The sequence below is a fragment of the Mustela erminea genome, chromosome 20 (genome assembly GCF_009829155.1).
Source record: "Mustela erminea isolate mMusErm1 chromosome 20, mMusErm1.Pri, whole genome shotgun sequence".
NCBI lineage: Eukaryota > Metazoa > Chordata > Mammalia > Carnivora > Mustelidae > Mustela > Mustela erminea.
The window spans coordinates 8260090-8281842 of NC_045633.1; the positions used below are offsets into that span (position 1 = coordinate 8260090).

At 41.4% G+C, this 21753-nt stretch overlaps 1 long non-coding RNA gene across 3 annotated transcripts in view; it reads left to right on the top strand.

The window, feature by feature from the left end:
* Positions 1-16755, top strand: part of LOC116580798 — a 29717-nt gene extending 12962 nt beyond the window's left edge. For 2 of the 3 annotated variants that reach the window (XR_004281794.1, XR_004281792.1), the window contains exons 2-3: positions 15733-15807; positions 16555-16755. This is a non-coding gene — a long non-coding RNA (uncharacterized LOC116580798). Of the gene's footprint in view, positions 1-1749; positions 1762-15730; positions 15808-16554 lie in introns of those variants that run through there. The other variant, XR_004281793.1, reaches the window with a different exon arrangement.
* The last annotated feature ends 4998 nt before the right edge of the window (positions 16756-21753 follow it).

The window sequence follows — 21753 nt, forward strand, 5'->3', positions numbered from 1 at the left end:
TCCATATCTGGGCTCTCTACTCTGTTCTACTGGTCTATGTGTCTGTTTTTATGCCAGTACCATGCTGTCTTGGTGATCACAGCTTTGTAGTAAAGCTTCAAATCAGGTAACATGATGCCCCCCATTTTATTTTTGTTTTTCAACATTTCCTTAGCGATTCGGGGTCTCTTCTGATTCCATACAAATTGTAGGATTATTTGCTCCAGCTCTTTGAAGAATACCGGTGGAATTTTGATCAGAATAGCATTAAAAGTATAGATTGCTCTAGGCAGTATAGACATTTTAACAATGTTTATTCTTCCGATCGAAGAGCATGGAATGGTATTCCATCTTTTTGTGTCTTCTTCAATTTCTTTCATGAGTGTTCTCTACAGATCCTTTACCTCTTTGGTTAGGTTTATTCCCAGGTATCTTATGGTTCTTGGTGCTATAGTAAATGGAATTGATTCTCTAATTTCCCTTTCTGTGTTTTCATTGTTAGTGTATAAGAAAGCCACTGATTTCTGTACATTGACTTTGTATCCTGCCATGTTGCTGAATTGTTGTATGAGTTCTAGTAGTTTGGGTTTTCCATATAAAGAATCATGTCATCTGCAAAGAGAGAGTGTTTCACTTCTTCATTACCAATTTGGATACCTTTTATTTCTCTTTGTTGTCTGATTGCTGTTGCTAGGACTTCTAGTACTATGTTGAACAAGAGTGGTGAGAGTGGGCATCCTTGTTGTGTTCCTGATCTCAACGGGAAGGCTACAAGCTTTTTCCCATTGAGGATGACATTTGCTGTGGGTCTTTCATGGATAGATTTGATGAAGTTCAGGAATGTTCCCTCTATCCCTCTACTTTGAAGCATTTTAATCAGGAACAGATGCTGGATTTTGTCAAATGCTTTTTCTGCATGGATTGAGAGGACCATGTGGTTCTTCTCTCTTGTCTTATTAATTTGTTCTATCACATTGATTGATTTGCGAATGTTGAACCATCCTTGTAGCCCAAGGATGAGTCCCACCTGGTCATGGTGGATAATCTTTTTAATGTGCTGTTGGATCCTGTTTGCTAGGATCTTGTTGAGAATCTTAGCATCCATATTCATCAGTAATATTGGTCTGAAATTCTCCATTTTGGTAGGGTCTTTGCCTGGTTTGGGGATCACGATAATGCTTGCTTCATAGAGTCTGGACGTTTTCCTTCTGTTTCAATTTTTTGAAACAGCTTCAGGAGAATAGGTGTTATTTCTTCTTTGGAAGTTTGGTAGAATTCCCCAGGGAATCCATCAGGTCCTGGGCTCTTGTTTTTTGGGAGGTCTTTGATCACTGCTTCAATCTCGTTACTAGATATTGGTCTATTCAGGTTGTCAATTTCTTCCTGGTTCAGTTTTGGGAGTTTATAGTTTTCCAGGAATCCATTTCATCCATGCATCCATTTCATCTAGGTTGCTTAGCTTATTGGCATATAACTGTTGATAATAACTTCTGATGGTCGTTTCTGCTTCCTTGGTGTTTGTTGTGATCTCTCCCTTTTCATTCATAATTTTATGAATTTGAGCTTTCTCTCTTTTCTTTTGAATTAGTGTGGCCAGTGGTTTATCGATCTTATTGATTCTTTCAAAAAACCAGCTTCTAGTTTCATTGATACATTCTACTGTATCTCTGGCTTCTACCTCATTGATCTCAGCTCTAATCTTGATTATTTCTCTTCTTATGCATAGAGTTGGTTTGATTTGTTGTTGATTCTCCAGTTCTTTAATGTGTAGAGACAGCTGGTGTGTGCTGGATTTTTCAATTTTTTTGAAGGATGCTTGGATGGCTATGTATTTCCCCCTTAGGACCATCTTTGCTGTATCCCATAGATTTTGGACCAAAGTGTCTTCATTTTCATTGGTTTCTGTGAATTGTTTCAGTTCTTCTTTGATCTCCTGGTTGATGCAAGCATTCTTAAGCAAGGTGGTCTTTAGCTTCCAGGTGTTTGAGCTCCTTCTGAACTTTTCCTTGTGATTGAGCTCCAGTGTCAAAGCATTGTAATCTGACAATGTGCAGGGAATAATCTCAGTCTTTTGGTATCAGTTGAGTCCTTATTTGTGACCCAGTATGTGGCCTATTCTGGGGAAGGTTCCATGTGCACTTGAGAAGAATGAGTATTCTGTTGTTGTAGGGTGGAATGTTCTGTATATATCTATGACGTCCATCTGGTCCAATGTATCATTCAATGCTCTTGTTTCTTTATTGATTTTCTGCTTCAATGATCTGTCTGTTTCTGAGGGAGGCATGTTAAGATCTCCAACGATTAGCGTATTCATATCAATATGACTCTTTATCTTGATTAACAGTTTTCTTATGTAATTGGCTGCTCCCATATTGGGGGCATAGATATTTACAATTGTTAGATCATCTTGGTGGATAGTCCCTTTAAGAATGATGTAGTGTCCTTCTGTATCTCTGACTACAGTCTTTAGTTTAAAATCTAATTTGTCTGATATGAGAATCACTACCCCGGCCTTCTTTTGAGGCCCATTGGCATGAAAGATGCTTCTCCATCCCTTCACTTTCAGTCTGGGTGTATCTTTAGGTTCAAAATGGGTATCTTATAGACAACATATGGATGGGTCCTGTTTTATCCAATCTGCAACCCTGTGCCGTTTTATGGGCTCATTTAGGCCATTCACATTGAGGATGATTATTGATAGATATGTTTTTATTGACATCGTGTTACCTTTGAGGTCTTTCTTTCTGTAGATTGTCTCTATATTTCTGTTCAGTGCTATTCTAGGGATTTTTCCTGTTTTATAGAACCCACCTTAATATTTCCTGCAGTGTCGGCTTGGTGGTTGCATAGTCTTTTAAGCCTTGCCGGTCTTGGAAACTCTTTATCTCTCCATCCATTTTGAATGTCAGTCTTGCTGGATAAAGTATTCTTGGATGCATGTTCTTCTCATTCAGTGCCCTGAATATATCTTGCCAGCCCTTTCTGGCTTGCCAGGTCTCTGTGGACAGGTCTGACATTATTCTGATGGGCTTTCCTCTGTACATAAGGATCTTCTTTGTCCTAGCTGCTTTCAGAATGTTCTGCCTACAATTATAATTCTTCATTCTTACTATTAGGTGTCTCGAGGACTTTTGAGAATCTGTAATCTTGGGGGGAAACCGTTTGGCCTCTAGTACATGAACGCTGGTTCCATTCACGAGATTCGGAAAATTTTCATGAAGAACTTGTTCCACTATATCTTCTAGACTTCTTTCTTTCTCCTCCCCTTCAGGGATTCCAATAATTCTGACGTTGGAAGGTTTCATGGCATCATTTATTTCCCTGATTCTGTTTTTGTGGATTCTAAGCTGTTCGTTCCAGGCTTCCTCCTGATACTTTCTATCTGTTTGTCCTCCAGATCACTAATTCTATCTTCTTTCTCAGTTACTCTAGCATTGAGAGAATTTAGATTAGATTGGAACTCATTGGGAGCATTGTGAAGCTCATCCCTCGTAGCTTTCAGCTCTTCCCTAACATTGAAAACATGATCTCTGGTCATTTTCAGTTCGGCCCTAATCAATTCCTTTTGGTCACCCATGGCTTTCTCCAACCTAGCTATTGCTTGGATAATTGTTAGCCTGAATTCTCTTTCAGACATACTGTCTATGTTGATAACCATTAGCTCTGTTGCAGAAGGTTCATCCTCTGTATTTTTCTTTTGTTGGGCATTCCTCCTCCTAGTCATTTTGGTGAGAGATGCCTGAACAGGTGTCCTGGATGTATTGACTGTGGTGCAGTCAAGGTGCACCCTGAAATGCTTCTGAGCAATCAGGGTTCCCCACCCAAATGAGAGGAAAAAGAAAAGGAAAAGAAAAAGAGAGAGAGAGAGAGATGAATGAAAGGTGAGATAAAAGAGAAGGTTCAGCCCAAATGGGCCCCAAGGTAAGATTTATGAAGTATACAAACAAACACAGACAAACAAAAAGACTGATAAAAGTATATGACAAGAGAAAAAAAATAATACATATATATTTTCATATATATATATGCAAATAAAGGAAGAACCTCGTCAAAAAGAACCCTGAGTGTAAGATTTATATACTATCAGGACAAACGCAAAAACACAGAAACACTGGTGGAAGAAAAAGATGGGAGAGTGGTTGTAAATTCTCAATGTGGGTGAGGAAGGTAGTTTTGATTCTGCCTGGATGTATCTTCATATCTTTGTTAAAGGATTCAACTTTCTAAGATAAAGGGGGATTAAAAATTGGTTTACCTATAGGGGTGGCATTTATTGGGGAAAGGGGATTACCTTGAAGTTTAACTGTATATGAATATTAGAAAATAAAAATTTAAAAAAGGACTAAACTAGACTAAAAAAAGAAATTTAAAAAATAGAAATGCAAAAGGAAAACACAGGTGTATATATCAAAAAGTTCAGGTTAGAAGGTTATAATGGAATTTAATGTACTGGACATCTCACTGTGATGGTAAATAGGTTAAAAGATTATCTATGTAATTTAAAATTATCTATATAAAAAAAAAGAGCCAGAATAGTGGGAATGAACTAGTAATAAAAATTGTCCTATGAAGTAGTGCTGGTTGTTCTCTTGTCATCTTTTTTTTTCCCCCCCCTTTCCTGGTTGTTTTTCTGGGGGAGGGGCCTGCCACGTGGGTTTTCAGTCAATGATGTTCTCTGAGTTAAGTCCTCCCGCCCCCCTCAAGGGGGTGGGCTCTGAGGAAACTGTTTTATTCAGGCTTTTGTTCTCTGGAGTTTTTTATATTTGTTCACTTTTGTTTTTCTCTCTCATCTGGACCGCTTTTGGTGGTTTTTGTAGGTTTATAGGAAAGAAAACTGCACCCTGACCTCCCTCTCAGAGAGAAGCCTCAGTCTGGCTGCAGAGCGCAAATAAATCCCCCCTTGGCTCCTGGCAGAGCAGGTTCCCAGTCGTGGTCCCTGGGGACTCAGGATTTTTTGCTTGTACCCAAAACCACGTCCGTGGCGGCTGTCTGGGAAGCTCCAGACCGCCAGAGAGGTTCGAAGCAGCGATGGCACACTGAGATTTTCCCCCTGGCCCGGGCTGGGAGTGCCTGGTCTTTCCGGTCTGAGAGCACCGGGCTGGCGCCTGTGGGCACCTCGTTCAGGGGAGGGCGTGGGGCACGACTCGGACTCTGATGGCACGGCAGGGCACTCGCGTGGGGACTGCAAAACGGCTGTGTTTCTGTTGGCTGGTGAGGCTCCCAGCCCCTCACGGGAGCCGGGCACCACGCACTCTCAGGCGCGCTTGTGGTTCAGGGACTGAGACCTGGTTTCTCTGCTGCAGTCTCTCTGGCTCTGCGCCAGGGGTGGCTGTCCTGGCTCTGGGGACTTAAGCCCTGACCCTAACACCCCGATTCCCCACAATTTCCCCCCAGTGATCCTTTGCTCTTTTTGAGTGCTTTCTACCAGACTCCCGAGTTAATGCTGGTCCCAGGCGCAGGGCACTCTCGTATCGGGATATTCCTTTCCATCGGGTCGCCTCTGGTGGCCCCCTCCCCCTTTTGTTTATCTTCTGCTCTCAGTCCGACTTTCCCACTCCGCTTTACCTGCCCACTGGCGTCTTCTGCTCCGGTAGAGATCCAGACGTGTATAATTCTGATCTCAGGCTGATTTCGTGGATGATCAGAGTTCTTTGGAAGGTAATCAGCTCACTTTAGGGTACAGGTTGAAAGGGCGCCTCCTCCTGCTTCCCCGCCATCTTGTCTCCCCCTCAGAAAGCGACTCTCTGATATCGTCCATGCCTTGTTCGAGCCCAGCTAGCCCCTTGATAATCGTCATTCTGAACTCTAGATCTGACATATTACCAATGTCTGTATAGATTAGTTCCCTAGCCGTGCGTACTGCCTCTTGTCTTTTTTTGTAGTTTTTCCACCTTGTCATTTTATCCAGTTAAGAATATATGAATGAGAGAATAAAATACTTAGAGGGTGGCAAAGACCCCAGAAAAATATACGCTAACTATTTCAGAAGAGACGTGAAAGTGGAGGAGGTAAAAGGGGGGGAAATCTATATATCTATATAACCATATATCTATCTCTATCTATCTATATATCTATATGTTAGACTAGTGAATAGAACAGAGTCACTCACTTTATTTTTGGTGTATTCTATTCTCTTAGAAAAAACTTCCTCTCAAAATTTTATCATTATTTTTTAAAATTTAATTTTTTTAATTTAAAAAATATATATTTTTAAAATATTTTTATTCATTTATTTGAGAGGGAGAGAGAGACAGAGTTAGAGAGCATAAGAGGGAGATCAGAGGGAGAAGTAGACTCCCCATGGAACCAGGAGCCTGATGAGGGCCTCGAGCCCAGGATTCTGGGATCACAACCTGAGCGGAAGGCAGTCACTTAACCAAATGAGCCACCCAGGCACCCAGCCTCTCAAATTTTAAAGAAATAAAAATGCATTTATACAAAAATAAAGGTAAACATGATGAAGGGCTGCAATATGACTTTAAAGATGAAAATTAGAAAAGATTCTAAAAAAGGAATTGATTACTTGGTTGGAAAAAAAAAGGAGGGAATGTGATCAGGCTGGAGCTAGATTTGGGGTATATGTTGATCTATTACAAGAAATTATATCCCAAAATTTCAAAGATAAATATGTATACAAAAAATAAGTTTAAATATAATGAGGGATAAAATATGACTATGACAATGAAAATTTAAAAGATTTTTAAAAAAGTTGTGATAAAATAGTTCAAAAACATTAAAGAATAAAGAGGAAGTTTAAAAATAGAATAATAAAAAAGAAAATTAAAAAAAATTAATTTTTCAAGTCTAAAAGATCATGGGAAAACGCCATGAATTCTGTGTGTTGCTTTCCCCTAGCTCTGGAGTGCCACAGTTCTCGTTGAATAGGGGAACTTGGTCTAAGCTGGAAGTTTTTGCTGATCTTCTGGGGGAGGGGCGTGTTGCAGTGATTTTCAAATGTGTTTGCCCAAGTCAGATTTGCACAGCCCTTACCAGGGGCAGACAAAGTAATCTACTTGAGTTCCCTCTTGGTAGCTTTTCTTCCCTGAACACTTTCTGCAGAGTTCTGGAAAATGGGAATGAAAATGGAAGGCTACCAGCCTCCATCCTAGAGGTGCTGGGAGCTCGGGGCCCCAACCTCAGTTCACCCTCAGAGAAGAGCAGTCAATCTCTCCCCTCTCACTGGTCTCCCACTGCACCCCATGCTCACACGGCCTTTGACCGAACAGTTCTATCTCCGGTGCACAGCCCCTTTGGAGTCTCCAAATCCATCAGATTCCTGCCAAATACTCCCGTGCTGCTCCTCCTGGAGGAGAAAGGGGGAGGGTCTCTCCAGATCTGCCACTTGTGGGGTCCCTGCTCCAAGAGCAGTGTCTGACTGTGCCTAGAATCGCTGTTTAAGGTAACCCTGAGCTGAGAGCCACCTCAGCTCCATCTCTGTAGATGCCTTCCCTGCTTGGATACCTGGCAGCTCTGCCACACTCAGAAAACCCTGGTCTTTCTGTGACCCCACAGGTCTGACACCACACTGTCCCCGCAAGGGCTCCAGCCTCACTAGCCTCTGGCACGATGGCCCTCAGTGGGGCAGACTTCTAAAAGTTCTGTTTTTGTGCTCTGCTGCCTGCTGAGAGCTCCCTCCCCCGCCCCCGTTTATCTTCCTGTCTCATTGGATTCACTTCTCTGCACGTCCTACCTTCCAGAAAGTGGTCAATGTTCTGTTCCCAGAATTGCTCCTCTTCTCTTCTATCTTCCGTCGAGTTCGTAGGTGTTTGATAACTATCTAGCTGAACTCCTGGGGCCTAATGCTATTTCAGTTTCCTACTCCTCCACCATCTTGCTTCCTCTCTCTCTGCTTCCTCTCTTATATTTGTTTTTTTAAATTTCATTTTCTTTTATTTAAATTTTATTTATTTATTTGACAGAGAGTGATCACAGGTAGGCAGAGAGGCAGGCAGAGAGATGGGGGGAAGCAGGCTCCCCGCTGAGCAGAGAGCCCGATGTGGGGCTCAATCGCTGGACCCTGAGACCATGACCTGAGCCAAAGGGAGAGACATAACCCACTGAGCCACCCAGGCACCCCTGAGTTTAACTTTCTTATATTTAAATTCAATTAATAAATATATGGTGTGTTCTTAGTTTCAGAAGTAGAGTTCACTGGTTCATCAGTTGCATGTGACACCCCATGCTCTTTACATCCTATGGCCCCTTAATGCCCATCACCCAGGTACCCCCTGCCTCCATCCATCTCCCCTCCAGCAACCCTCAGTTCATTTCCTGTAGTTAAGAGCGTCTTGTGGTTTGTATCGCTCTCTGATTTCATCTTATTTTATCTTTTCCTCCTTTCCCCATGATCCTGTTTTGTTAAATTCCACAAATGAGTGAAAATCATATGGAAATTCATTTTCTGATTGATTTATTTTGCTTAGCATAATACCGTTTAGTTCCCTCCAGATTGTTGCAAATGGTAAGATTTCAATTTTTGATGGTGAGTTAATATTCGTGTGTGTGTGTGTGTGTGTGTGTGTGTGTACACACATATATTGTAGTTTTGCCCTCAGGATGGTGCTCTTAAAGCACTTTGATGACTGGGATTCCATTCCTTAGGAGTGTTTCAGGGACAGCCTGTGTCCAGAAGGAATCACACCAAAGGCCAGGCCAGTTTCAGAGAGAACAGTTCAGTCCCAACAAACCAGAGACTGAAGGCTAGTGCAGCTGCATCAGGCAGAGTCCCAAAGGGAAGAGTTCAGTTGCAAGGGTGAATAGGACCAGAGCCTACACCGTTCCAGCTGGCACAGATCCCACTAGAAATGTCTGCCTTTCAAAGAACTGAGATTGGGGCCTAGTCCAGTTCCATTAGGGGCAGTCGCATTCCAAGTAGGAATTAGACTACTGGCATAGTTCCTTCAGGAAGAGTCTGAATCACACCTGAAGGCCAAATGAGGACACTCAGAGATGATTTAATTTAAAAAAAAAAAGACCTTTAATAGATCCCAAGTAAAGCCTGCAGAGCTTAGACACAGGCTGTGGAGCTTGAAATCTAGAATACTTGCCTTCAAAATCCCAAGTAGGGGTGGGGGTGCCCCTAGGTGCCTTGGTGAATGAAGCATCTGACTCTTAATTTTAGCTCAGATTTTGATCTGAGGGTCCTGGTATTGAGCCCTGTATCAGGCCCCCACCCACTGGGAACCCCAATGCTTGTGCTCCCCCAGCTTGTGCTCTATTTCTGTCTCTCTCTAAAATAAGAAAATAAACAAATCTTTTTAAAAAAATTTATTGGGACACCTGGGAGGCTCAGTAAGCTAAGCAGCTGCCTTCTACTCGGGTCATGATCCCAGGGTCGTGGGATTGCATCCCGCATCGGGCTCCTTGCTCAGCAGGGAGCCTGCTTCTCCCTCTGCCTGCTCTGCCTGCTCCTCTGTATGCTTGTGCTCTCTCTCTCTCCCTCTCTGAGAAATAAATAAAATGTTTAAAAAATAAAAAAGGAAATTATCAAGATGGGTTCCAAATATGGAGAAGATTGTGCTAAGCAGAGTTTTTAAATCTCAGAAGAAAAGACATGATGGTATTTTTTAGTATGTTAAAAATGATGCTAATGTCCATTGATTCATACATTTCCAATTTCTTCACTTTTCTGTTTTGCTTATTTTCTAATTCACATAATATATTCATATATCCTCCTAAGTCTTTATACTGTCAAGGCTCCTTTCTGTGGCTTGTTGTAAGAAAGAGGATAGGCTGTCTAAGGAGAACGCAGCTTTGTATAACAGCAGCATTTGTTGCTGTAGATTATTACTAACTTTCCCCACACAGGTGAAAATTTCTTCCCACATTGACTAGTCCTATAAAAAAGGAATCTGTATCAATATGATTTCATTTCATCAGAGTATATTTCAGTTTATTTGTATGTGTGTAGTTACTATAGGTATATTTTAGACAGAAGACTATCTCCTCAGTTCACTGATTTTGAGAAGAGGTACTTCCTAGTTGTACAGTTTTAAGGTTTGCACAATTGAATTCATACATAGAGAAATTTGCATGTGGAATTAAGGTAATTTGCTGAAGAAGGTGCAAGGGGCATAATCACTTGGGGGGAGGAGAAATAACAGCATAATCCGCACAGAACTGCTATAGTTACTCAAATATAAATCTGGATAGGAGCAATTTTATGACAATACTGCCATTTTCCCAATTGTTTCATGACTTCAGAAACTTGATATATCATATTGTCATTCCAAGGTAGCAAAATCAACAAATCTGTTGTCGTAACAGTATTCTTTTTGAAATATTTTAATTCATGTCTAAGTACCAAAGTGTTATATTAGTGTCAGGTGTGGGATATAATGATTCATCTGTCGTATACACGAGTCTTGAGCCCATCACCATTGGTGTCCTCCTAATCCCCTTCACCTTTTTCACCCATTCCCCTTCCCACCTCTCCTCTGTCAACCCTCAGCTGGTTCTCTGTATTGAAGAGTCTATTTTGATTCATCTTTTTTCTTTATTAAATTCCACATATGAGTGAAATCATATGTCTTTCTCGGAGTGACTTCTTTCATTTAACCTTATATCTTCTAGATCTATCCATGTTGCCAATGGCAGGTCGCATACATTTTTTATGGCTGAGTATTTATCCATTGATATATAGATAGATACTTGGGTTGCTTCCATATCTTGGCTGTGGTAATAATGCTTCATTTAAGGTAGGGGTATATTTCTCTTCTCAAATGAGCATTTTCAGTGACCTCGGGTAGATTACTGGATCCTGTGGTATTTGTAAATTTTGTGAGGATCCCACATCGTGTTTTCCGCAGTGGCTGCACCAGTTTGGACTCAACAGTGCATGAGGGTACCTTGTTCTCCAGTCTTTGACACTTGTTATTTCTTATGGTTTTTCTTCTTTCTGTTACAACATGGGTGAGATGCTATCTCATTGTTACATTGCTTTTAATTTCCCCCATGATTAGTGATAGTAATCACCTTTTCATGTGTCTGTTGCCCATCTTTATTTCCTTTGTAGAGAAATGTCTCTTCATGTCCTCTGTTTATTTTTCAATTGCATCATTTGGGTTAGTTAGTTTGTTTGTTTTTGGTGTGGCATTGTTAAGTTCTTTATATATTTTGGATATTAACTTATCAGACACATCATTTGCAAACATCTTCTCACATTCTGCATGTTGTCTTTGTTTTTTGGTGGTAGTTTTCTAGCATAAGTTTATATTTCATTGTAATCCCAGTGTATTAATTTTGCTTTTGTGTCCCTTGCCAGAGGAGGCCTTCCTAGAAAACTGTTTCCCTGGCTGATGTTAAAGAAATGACAGCCTGTATTATTTCAGGAATTTTATGGCTTCAGGTCTCACATGTAAGTCTTTAGTCCATTTTGAATCTTTCTTGTGCCTGGTGTAAGGAAGTAGTGCGATTTCATTGTTTGTGGGTGGCTGTCCAGTTTTCCCACATTATTTGTTGAAGAGACAGATCTTTACTCCATTGTGCATTTCCTTTTTTTTTTTTTTAAGATTTTATTTATTTATTTATTTGACAGAGATCACAAGCAGGCAGAGAGATAGAGAGGAGGAAGTAGGCTCCCCGCTGAGCAGATAGCCCAATGCGGGGCTGGATCCCAGAATCCTGGGATCATGAACTGAGCCAAAGGCAGAGGCTTTAACCCACTGAGCCACCCAGGCGCCCATGCATTTCTGATCTCCTTTTTCATGGATGAATTCACCATACAAGAATGGGGTTATTTCTGGACTGTTTTGTTCATTGATCTGTGTGTTCATTTTTGTGCCAGACCATATTGTTTTGATTACTACAGTGCTCTAATATATCTTGAAATCTGGAATTTTGTTACCTTCAGTTTTGTTCTTCTTTTTCAAGATTGCTTTGGCCACTCAGGATCTTTTCTGTTCCATAGAAATTTTAGGATTCTTTGTTCTGATTTAGTGAAAACTGGTATTGATATTTTGATAGGGATTGCATTAAAACAGTTAGTTCTTTTAGGTAGTATGGACATTTTAATATTGGTTCTCCCAGCTGATGAACATGGAATTTGCTCATGAATTTGTTTCTCTCATCTTCAATTTCTTTCACCAGTGTTGGATGACTTTCAGAGTACAGGTGTTTCACCTCCTTGGTTAGGTTTATTGCTAGGTGTTTTAAAGTTTTTGGGGTAATTGTAAACAGAATTTTTTTTTCTTAATTATCTTTCTACAATTTCATTAGGAGTGTATACAAATGCAACAGATCTCTGTATACAATTTTGTATCGTGAAACTTTACTGAATTCATTAATCACCCTAGTACTTACTTGGTAGAGTCTTAAGTGTTTTGATGATTTTGGCTGTTTTTTTATGAAGTATATTTTTTAAAGATTTTTATTTATTTGACAGATCAAAAGTAGGCAGAGAAGCAGGCAGAGAAAGAGAGAGAGGAGGAGGCAGACTCCCTGCTGAGCAGAGAGCCTGATTTGAGGCTCGATCCTAGGACCCTGGGATCATGACCTGAGCTGAAGGCAGAGGCTTTAACCACTGAGCCACCCAAGCACCCTCACAAAGTATATTTTTAATTAAAAATATACTTTCCATCAAGTTCTACTTTGTTTCTCCCTCTTCTCAGTAAAGATTCAAGTATTTGAAGGCAAGATTTCAGTGTTCTGTTTTCCTGATAATCTTTTCTTAATACAGTTGTTTGATGTGGTTTCTAATCCAGCAATAATTAAATGCATTGGCTTATCTCGTCTCATTAGCCCCTTAACTCTGCCCAGTTGCTTTTTCTGGTTTGTAGCCCTGGTGACAACGCAGGTTGAGTTGCTACCAATTGAGACAGGTGACCAGGTGGAGGAACAGACTGTACAATTAGGGAAAATCAGATGAATTTACCTCTGGTTTGAAATGTTTAAGAAGCCAGTGATGATGTGATGTGAGTATCAAGTCTGGCAGGAGTACGTTGGCATGGCCTGGCTAGTGGGGGAAAGGTACAGGCTCACCCTCTGAGCCTGTCAGGAAGCTTGAGGCTTAGAGAAGAAGCCAAATATTTCCAGGCAAAGTGTGTGTCACAAGGGTGGTTTTAAAAGCATGTATTATGCGTCTTGAGGGGAGAGAGACTAAAGCCAGTAGGGAGTAAGTGGAAGTGGACAGGATGAAAATGGGGATAATGAACAATTTATGGGCTTCGAGGACTATGATGTTGAAGGAGCTGGTACATGGTATGTCCTCAAATGCTGATGTTGAAATGATGAATACAGCATTGGTGGTATAGTAAAGGGGACCTCTGGACAGTAGAGCTCTCCCACTGCACAGATTAAGGATCAGTTTGCCATTTGGAGTGGAATAATAGAATTAAATGCGTGTGAGAAGATTCTGGAGTCCTGGGCCCTATTCTGGATACTTTACATGTGCTATCCACTTATAAGTTGAATATTTCCTGGGTGGTGGTTACCAGTAATGCAGGTGGTGACATTTGCATTTTGGCCTTTCAACATCTTGTGACTTAGGCAGATGAGGAATTAGCCAGGGCCTCTGGCCACTATGTGGTAAAGCAGAGATTGTTCCCCAAGTGTGTTTGATTCCAAGACCATGTCCACCTGAGTGTCCCACTCTGGTTCTCATGGAGGGGACTCCGGTGGACAGCAGAAAGACACTGGAGGTCTCTGAGTTCCAAAGAGGTGACATTTAGAATAATTAATTTCTCAGTATTTTTCAAGGTGTTTAGGAGGGTGGAGGTGGGGGGAAAACTGGAAGAACTTATGTTATTTTTGGGTTTTGACCTTCGTTTTTAAATTAATTGCATTGATTTATTTGATAATGGAGGACAGGATATAAGGAAATAGAATACTTGATTTTTTTCCATTTCTCCACTGGTGGTGACAGCAATTTGAACTCTTCATATTTTCTATGAAGAGTGTTGCTTAGTGATAGGATATTAGGCTAAGAACTTTTACTGTGTTTTCCCCAAAAGATTGATCTCAATGAAATGTTCTTATTTTCACATTTGTTTCCAACATTTAACGCTGCTAATTAAAACATGCTTTCTTCAGGGACCACAGTAATGCTCAAGTGTTATATGCACTCAAGGTACCAGATCACATACCTTTGCTGTTGAGGCAGTGGGTAATTTGATTTTATTGGTTTTGGTAAGAAACTTAGAGATTGCCTTTTTTGTCTTTTTGGTTAATTTAGATCAAATTTCTGAGACAATTAAGAATTTCATCAAGGTAAATGCAGAATTTGCTAAAAAATATCCAATTTTGAACAGAAGGTAAAATCACCCCCCCCCCCAGCTTTATTTTCATGGTTTCACCTAGAATGGGGTCCACTTCCGGTTCACTGGTTTTGCATCTCCTCTTTGATCTCGGTGTTCCCGTTCATTCCCTTCTGTACCAGGCTGAATTCAAAGCATCACAGTACTGCTTCCTTTATTTCGATGACTTAGTATGGGAGATAGGTTTTGCTGTCACCATAATTAATTTTTTGAATTCTGAATCCTTCATTACATATTTGTGTAGATCAGTGAAGCAAAGAAAGGTGTTCAAGAAACTGTGGCCAAATAAGCTTCCCTCTTATGAAGCCCATAGATTAAGGTAAAAAAAAGTCCTGCCTTTGTCCTGCATTACACTCTAAAAACAGAGATAAAAGTAATGAGTATGTAGTCCTAATGTCTGTTACATTCTGTTGAAGAATGACATGGAGACACTGTAGAGCACTAATGAAATCCTTAATGACATCATTCAAAGTGCGCATGCTCAGTTGCAGTCTGAGAGAGATCGAACTGTCATAGCATCATGACTGCCATGTGTCTGCTGTTGTGTGTTAGACTCCACATACTGGGTAGGGAATATCTAAAGAAAAACCGAGGTGTATTATGATGGTATCTTGCTGAAGACCAGATGGAAGTTTATGGTTGGCCGGTGGTTGGGTGTGCCAGTAGTCCCAAGTCCTGTGAACTCACTTTTCCTTTCTGGTCCCCTCCCTCCCCTCCTTCCTTCCTCCCCACCTCCCAGCTGAAGTCCTTTTCCAGGAGACAATATCCTGACAGTGGGGCAATTCAGATCGTTGTTTTTGTTGTTCAGTGTGGCTTGTGTTCTTCTCGACTAGTACGTGGCAGCGGTTCCCTCGGGGACTATAGGAAATGCCCTGCAGCTAACTGCGCCGTGTTAATGACACCATGTCTGGCAAAGATGTCTCTATGGCAATGGCCTGGCCCCAGGCTTGAACTGAAAATTCAGGGCTCTCAAGAGAAACTAGACACATCAGGGAGCCCTGCTTCATCCGTAGGTGTTTTGTAGTGATGAGTTGGTCAGGCCTGTTTTTTTTTCTTTTTTAAGATTTTATTTATTTATTTGACAGACAGAGATCACAAGCAGGCAGAGAGGCAGGCAGAGAGAGAGAAGGAAGCAGGCTCCCTGCTGAGCAGAGAGCCCAATGCAGGGCTCGAACCCAGGACCCTGGGATCATGACTTGAGCCGAAGGCAGAGGCTTTAACTCACTGAGCCACCCAGGCCTGGTTTTCTACTGTAATGTAATGGTATTATGCCATCTCAATCACCAGAGCCAGGACGGACACATAGTGCATCTCGTATGTGCTTTTTATATTTATTTGATGTATTGATGAGTAGGAATAGAGACCTGTGAAGAGAAGAGGCCTTCAGAGTTGCTGAAGACTTGCCTGCAGGCTGAAGTTTGACTGTTTTTAGTCGCTTGCGGTGGGGGGGGGGGGGATCAATTCATCCCTGTGATTGGGTTTGTGGCTGTTGCATTTAGAGGGAAGGTGAGTGGGAACAGCTGAGTCCTGCCTTCAGATAACTGGGAAGAAGAAAGAATTTCATATGGGCTACCAGGTAATAAATACTTCCTTCCCCTCTTAGGAATCTGGGACTGAAAGAATGAGTAAGCAGAAGTGGGGGAAGCAGCTCTCCAGGGTAGGGGACAAACTGAAATTGGCTGCAGAAGACAGAGGGAACTACATGCGAGTTCAGCTCCTAACACCAGTGGCTTACACAGACCTTGCTGGATTGTTTTGTAACTGTGCAATGTTCAGACCCAGCTCACACACACTTATACACCATTGTTTAGAAGACATATTTTATATACATTTATTTGACAGAGAGAGACAGATTACAAGTAAGCAGGCTCCCCACTGAGCAAAGAGCCCAATGCGGGGCTCGATCCCAGGACCCTGAGACCATGACCTGAGCTGAAGGCAGAGGCCCAACTCACTGAACCACCCAGGTGCCCCTGAAAATATTTTTTAGAAATTTGTTACTGAAGATTTCCTGATCCCCAGACTGGTCAGACATTGTGGAAATGTGGTTCCCAGACATGCTTCACTTGTAGCCCTGCAAAACCAGTTAAGGATATAAGGAAAAGGAGAATCAGATATTATGATGAAAGATACTCCTTGCAGCATGAATCAGGGAGCTGTCAGGCCTGGTAAGGCAATCTTGTCAGCTCAGACCCCCACAGGCATTACACTGTGACTACAGACTGATGTAGCAATAGCTACGAGCCCAGAGTATCTTGATAATCATATGAAATATGTCCTCTATGACTGCAAAATGTATATGAGAGTTCACTTCTCCTGGCAGGAACGTGGGCAGATGAAAGCCCTACTGCACATTGTGCTCCACCTGACGAAAGCAGCTGTCGCTCCCAGGAACAGAATGGAAGAGAGGCAGGAACAGCCGCAGCAGCCAGAGCTCCCCTCAGACAGCACCTTCTGAGAGCGGGAGCCTGCCTTCTGCCCGGTGTTTCCTGAACCCTTCCGCACCTAATGCAGACGATCCACGGCTCACTGAGTCTCCGAGCATGGGTTCTTGACTGATGTGCCGGCTCCTTGAGACTGCTCTTCAGGAAGGTGGCCCAGGACAACTGGGTAAGAATGTTTTTCTCTCCTCGTCTTGTGCACACTGTGCCACAGCTGAACATGGGTGTGTTTCTCTCCCACATCTCGGCTCCTGATCTGGAGGGGGTGGTGGCGGGGCGGCGCAGAGCAGGGAGGTTGCCTGCTTGAAACACAACTATAGGATTTTAACATACTTCTTCTAAGGGCGGTGTGAGGGTTTTTTTGTTTTGTTTTGTTTTGTTTATAAACATAGAATATATTTTTATCCCCGGGGGCAGTGTGAGATTTTTAAGGTGAAGCTGTTTGTTCAGTGGAGGCCTAGGTGTGGTAATTCTTAGTGAAACTGATTCATCTGCATCTTCCGAGACTGGAAGAAATCCAAAGACAGAGGCCACCAGAGGCGTCCAGGAGGCAGAAACCAGTCCAGGAGGACCTGACAAGGAGATCCCTCTGTGGAGAGGTAAGGAGCACATGGTGAAGTTTCTGCTGCAACATCCACAAGATCAGCGGCTTCTTCCACTGGGTCATCGCCATCTCCTGGAGACAATTAGAAGAGGTTACTAGAGGGAACGGGTTGTCTCACAGAGGTGACAGGACCCTTTCCTCAGATGCCCCCAGATAGCAGGGCTCTTTCGGTCTGTCCCTTGTGAGTGGCGGAGCTCAGGCCCTCTGCTGACTGTGCCCACGACCCCACCGCCACCTCTTTTTTACACTTAACTGGAGAGAGGGCCTGAGAACAGCAGGAGGCAGGGCCCTTTCCACCCTGACACAACGCTGAAGGCTGTTTTTCTTGGCAAGTTTTTCCTGGTAAGCTTTCGTGATTTGTCTTTGCAGGTAAATATTCCATAGAAAATCTGCTTTGTTAAAGCAGATTTGGAGACCCCATTTTTCTTTTCCAAAAAGTTTTTGTATCGTGAACTCTAGTACCCCATTAGGGAAGTGAATTCTTGTGTAATTTCACTCCTCTGCTGTTACTTTATTAGGTAGTATCATGAGAAAACTTTACAAGTAATACCACATAGTCTCTTTAAGGTAATTTCTGTTCATGAATACTTACATATTCCTGTCAGACACATAAAGCAGATGATATACAGTAAAACATTTGAATAAGCCACCCACAGCTTGTAAGACAGGACAGATGCTGATACTGAGGCATTCTTAATTTTTAATCTGTCCTGTGATGTTTATTAGGAAACCCTTGTTTCATTGTTGATTTCCAACTATTTGATCTCTGACCTCTCCCACAGCTGGTTATCAAATACTTAACCAAGGCCTTCTAGGGCCTTCCTTCAGACTGAGGGGACAGGTCTCCTCCCCCTGAGACCTGAGGCAAGTGGGAAATCTTTTGTCTCTCACCAGGGAACTGAGGTAGGAAGCCATGGAAGAGGGTGGAAGACCCGGAGCATTTTGTTGGTTTTTTTCCCCACCCAGTCCCTGCAGGTGAGACTCAACTGCCATCCTTCTCTGGCCTCTATCAAATGCAGGACCTGGTGCAGCTTCCATGAGAAAGCTCAGCTGTCACTAGTATGGACACAAAGACGGTCAAGGTAAATGCTGTGACCATTTACAGTGCTCTCTCCTGGCCTTGTCTATAGTTTGTGTGTTCTGGGATGTATCTACTGTATTACTTACAGAAAGAAATTTCTTACAGGGATATTTTGATGGACTAATGACTAATCAGCTGATGATCACACATAAATTTGGTATCTTTTCATTGTTGGGGGGTAAAAGTGGTATCACTCAGCTAGGACCATAAGGTTTTATGTAGTCACATACTTGTAGGCAGACTTGAATTGAACATTACTTACCACCATCATGTAACCATAGGTGTAATTCAGTCAATAGTTACAAGATACTGTAGAATTTTAGAGTAGCCTGCATATGTACACGTAACCATACACAACAGATAAATACAGCTTAACCAAATCCCCCTCACCTGTAACCTTAAAAGGTATATAAATACTTAGTGTTGTCCTGCCAAAGCCCCAAAACAGAGCTAAATATATGCAACAGATGTAAGGCTAAACATCTAAAATTCTATGTAATCAATTGCATAATCCCAACCAATCACTTATAACACATTTTAATCTATCTGTACAAACATATTTTAATCTCTCTGTAGAAAATCTAACTCCCCCTATTGAATAATCTTACCATGATAGGCCTAAACAATCAATACTTAAATTTCACAATATAAATTAATATTACAAGACATGACAGATCTTCACAAGTGACACTTGTTAACGTAGCTTAATAAATAAAGCAAGACACTGAAAATGCCGACCTGAGTCATTATGGTCCTGGCCTTGCCATGAATTCTTAAGAAGATTACACACACAAGCCTCCACATCCCACTGAAAATGCTCTCCAAATCACAAATGATTACACTACTTGTATACACTATACAAGCAGCTTACAAGCCTTCCTCAAGCAACCCCCACAGGATACAGCAGTGATAAACTAGGCCATAAGTGAAAGTTCAACTAAGCTATGTTAAGACGGGGCTGGTGGATTTTGTGCCAGCCACTGCAGGCTTCTGATTAACCCAGATGAATAGGCTATAGTGTAAAATGTGTTAGATATTTCCATACAAAAGGTAAGACTCAACTAAGCCCTAAGAAACTACAATTACCATGAAAATAAGGAATAAAAGTGACTCTAATAATTCGGACTACACAGTAACTAAAACCCAAACTAGGATCAGATCCCCCACTATGCTTAGCCTTATGCATAAGTAATTCACTCAATAAAATCATTCACCAGAGAATTACTAGCAACAGCTGAAGACTCAATGGACTTGGCAGTGCTTTATACCCCTTTAGAGGAGCCCATTTTATAATTGATAAAGCTCTATAAACCTCACCACCCCTTGCTAATTCAGTCTCTATACTGCCATCTCCAGCAAACCCTGAAAAAGGAAAAGCAGCAAGCACAAACTTTACACAGAAAACAGGTCACGATATAAACCCATGGGATGGGAAGAAATGGGCTACCGTCTCTACGTAAGAACACAACACCCACAGAAGTTTTTATGAAACTAAAAACCAAGGGAGGATTTAGTAGTAAATTAAGAATAGAGAGCTTAATTGAAGGGGGCCACGAAGCACACACACACACACACTGCCCATAACCCTCCTCAAGTCACAGAACCTACATGTCACCTATTAAAAGCACTAAAACACAAGAGGAGACAAGTTATAACAGGTGAGTATACTGGAAACTGTGCTTGGATAAACCAAAGTGTAGCTTAAATAAAGCATCTGGCTTACACCCCAAAGAGTTCCTATAAAGATGACCACTTTGAACAAAAGGTCGCCCAAACAACTATAAATTACCCCAACACAGTCAAACATTATTATATTATAAAAATATAAGAGACACAAATTTTAATTGGAGCTATAAGAAAGGACCATAAGGGAATGATGAAAGAAAAAATAAAGTACTAAAGAGCAAAGATTAATCCTTTTACATTTTGCATAATGAATTAGCTAGATTAACTTAAAGAGAGCTTGAGCTAAGTCCCCTGAAACCAGAGGACATACATGTGAAGAATCCACTGGGATGAACTCATCTATGTTGCAAAATAGTGAGATTTGTAGGTAGAGGTGATAGCTGGTTACCCAGAATAGAATATTAATTCAACTTTAAATTTACGTAAAAAACCTAAAAACTCTAAAATGTAATCTAAAAAGGTAAAACTTTTTATTTTTTTGGTGACTAACATAAAAAAGAAAGGAAAAAAGGATACAACCATCATAGGCTTAAAAGCAGTCATCAATAAAGAATTCAAACTAAATAAAATATCAAAAATATTTAACTTCTAATATAACACTTAATCTGTTAATAGGAGAAGCAATAACACTAACATGAGTAATGAGAGTTACTTCTCCTTGCATAAGTTTATATCAGAGCAGATAACTGGCTAATAAAATAAAACTAATCTAAAAATAAATCATTTAAGACTATTAATCTAACACAGGCATGCAATTAAGGAAAGGTTAAAAGAAAAGAACTCGGCAAACACAAACCCTGCCTGTTTACCAAAACATCACCTCTAGCATTTCCAGTACTGGAGGCACTGCCTGCCCACTGCCACTCACCAAACGGCCGCAGGACCCTGACCTTGCAGAGGAAGCATACTCATTTGTTCTCTAAGTAAGGCATCGAATGAACGGCCACATGAGGAGTGAACTGTCTCTTCCTTCCAATCCTCTTGAGTTCCAATCAGTGCAACTCCCCTTCTCATGAAGAGGTGAGGATAAAAAAAAACAATAAGCCCAGAAGACCCTTTGGAACTTAAGTAGCCCAGACAATTCCTCAATCTAACTGACCAGGGATAACAAACTTTTATATGGGTTAGAAGTTTAGGTTGGGGTGACCTTGGAGAACAAAATAAAGTCCAAGTGATATAAACCTAGACTCGCCAGTCAAAATACCTTATTTGTTGATCAAAAAAATTTTGATCGGTGGAACAAGTTACCCTGTGGATGAGAGCACAGTCTCCTTTGGGAGGTCATATTGATGTTCGATCAGGACAGCCTAATGGTGCAGCAGCTGTTAAGGGCTCGTTTGTTCAACAACTGTTGTCCTGTGGGATCTGAGTTCAGACTGGACTCATGCAGGTCGCTTTCTAGCTACTAAATTATTTCTTCCATTTTGAAATGACAAAAGAAAGATTCTAGTGCCTTAGACTAATAGATGCTATTACCTTAATCTCACCAGCTGACTTTAAATCCCACCAAAGAGAAGGGCTTGTTAGGGGGGATGGAGCCTGGTAGTTACATAAAACTTAACCCTTTATTCCCAGAGGTTCAATTCAACTCCTAACATTATGTATATAATCAACATTCTCTCACGAATCATTCCTATCCTTCTCACTGTGGCCTTCTTAACCCTAGTAGACTGAAAAGTGTGAGGGTATATACAACTTTGTGAAGGACGA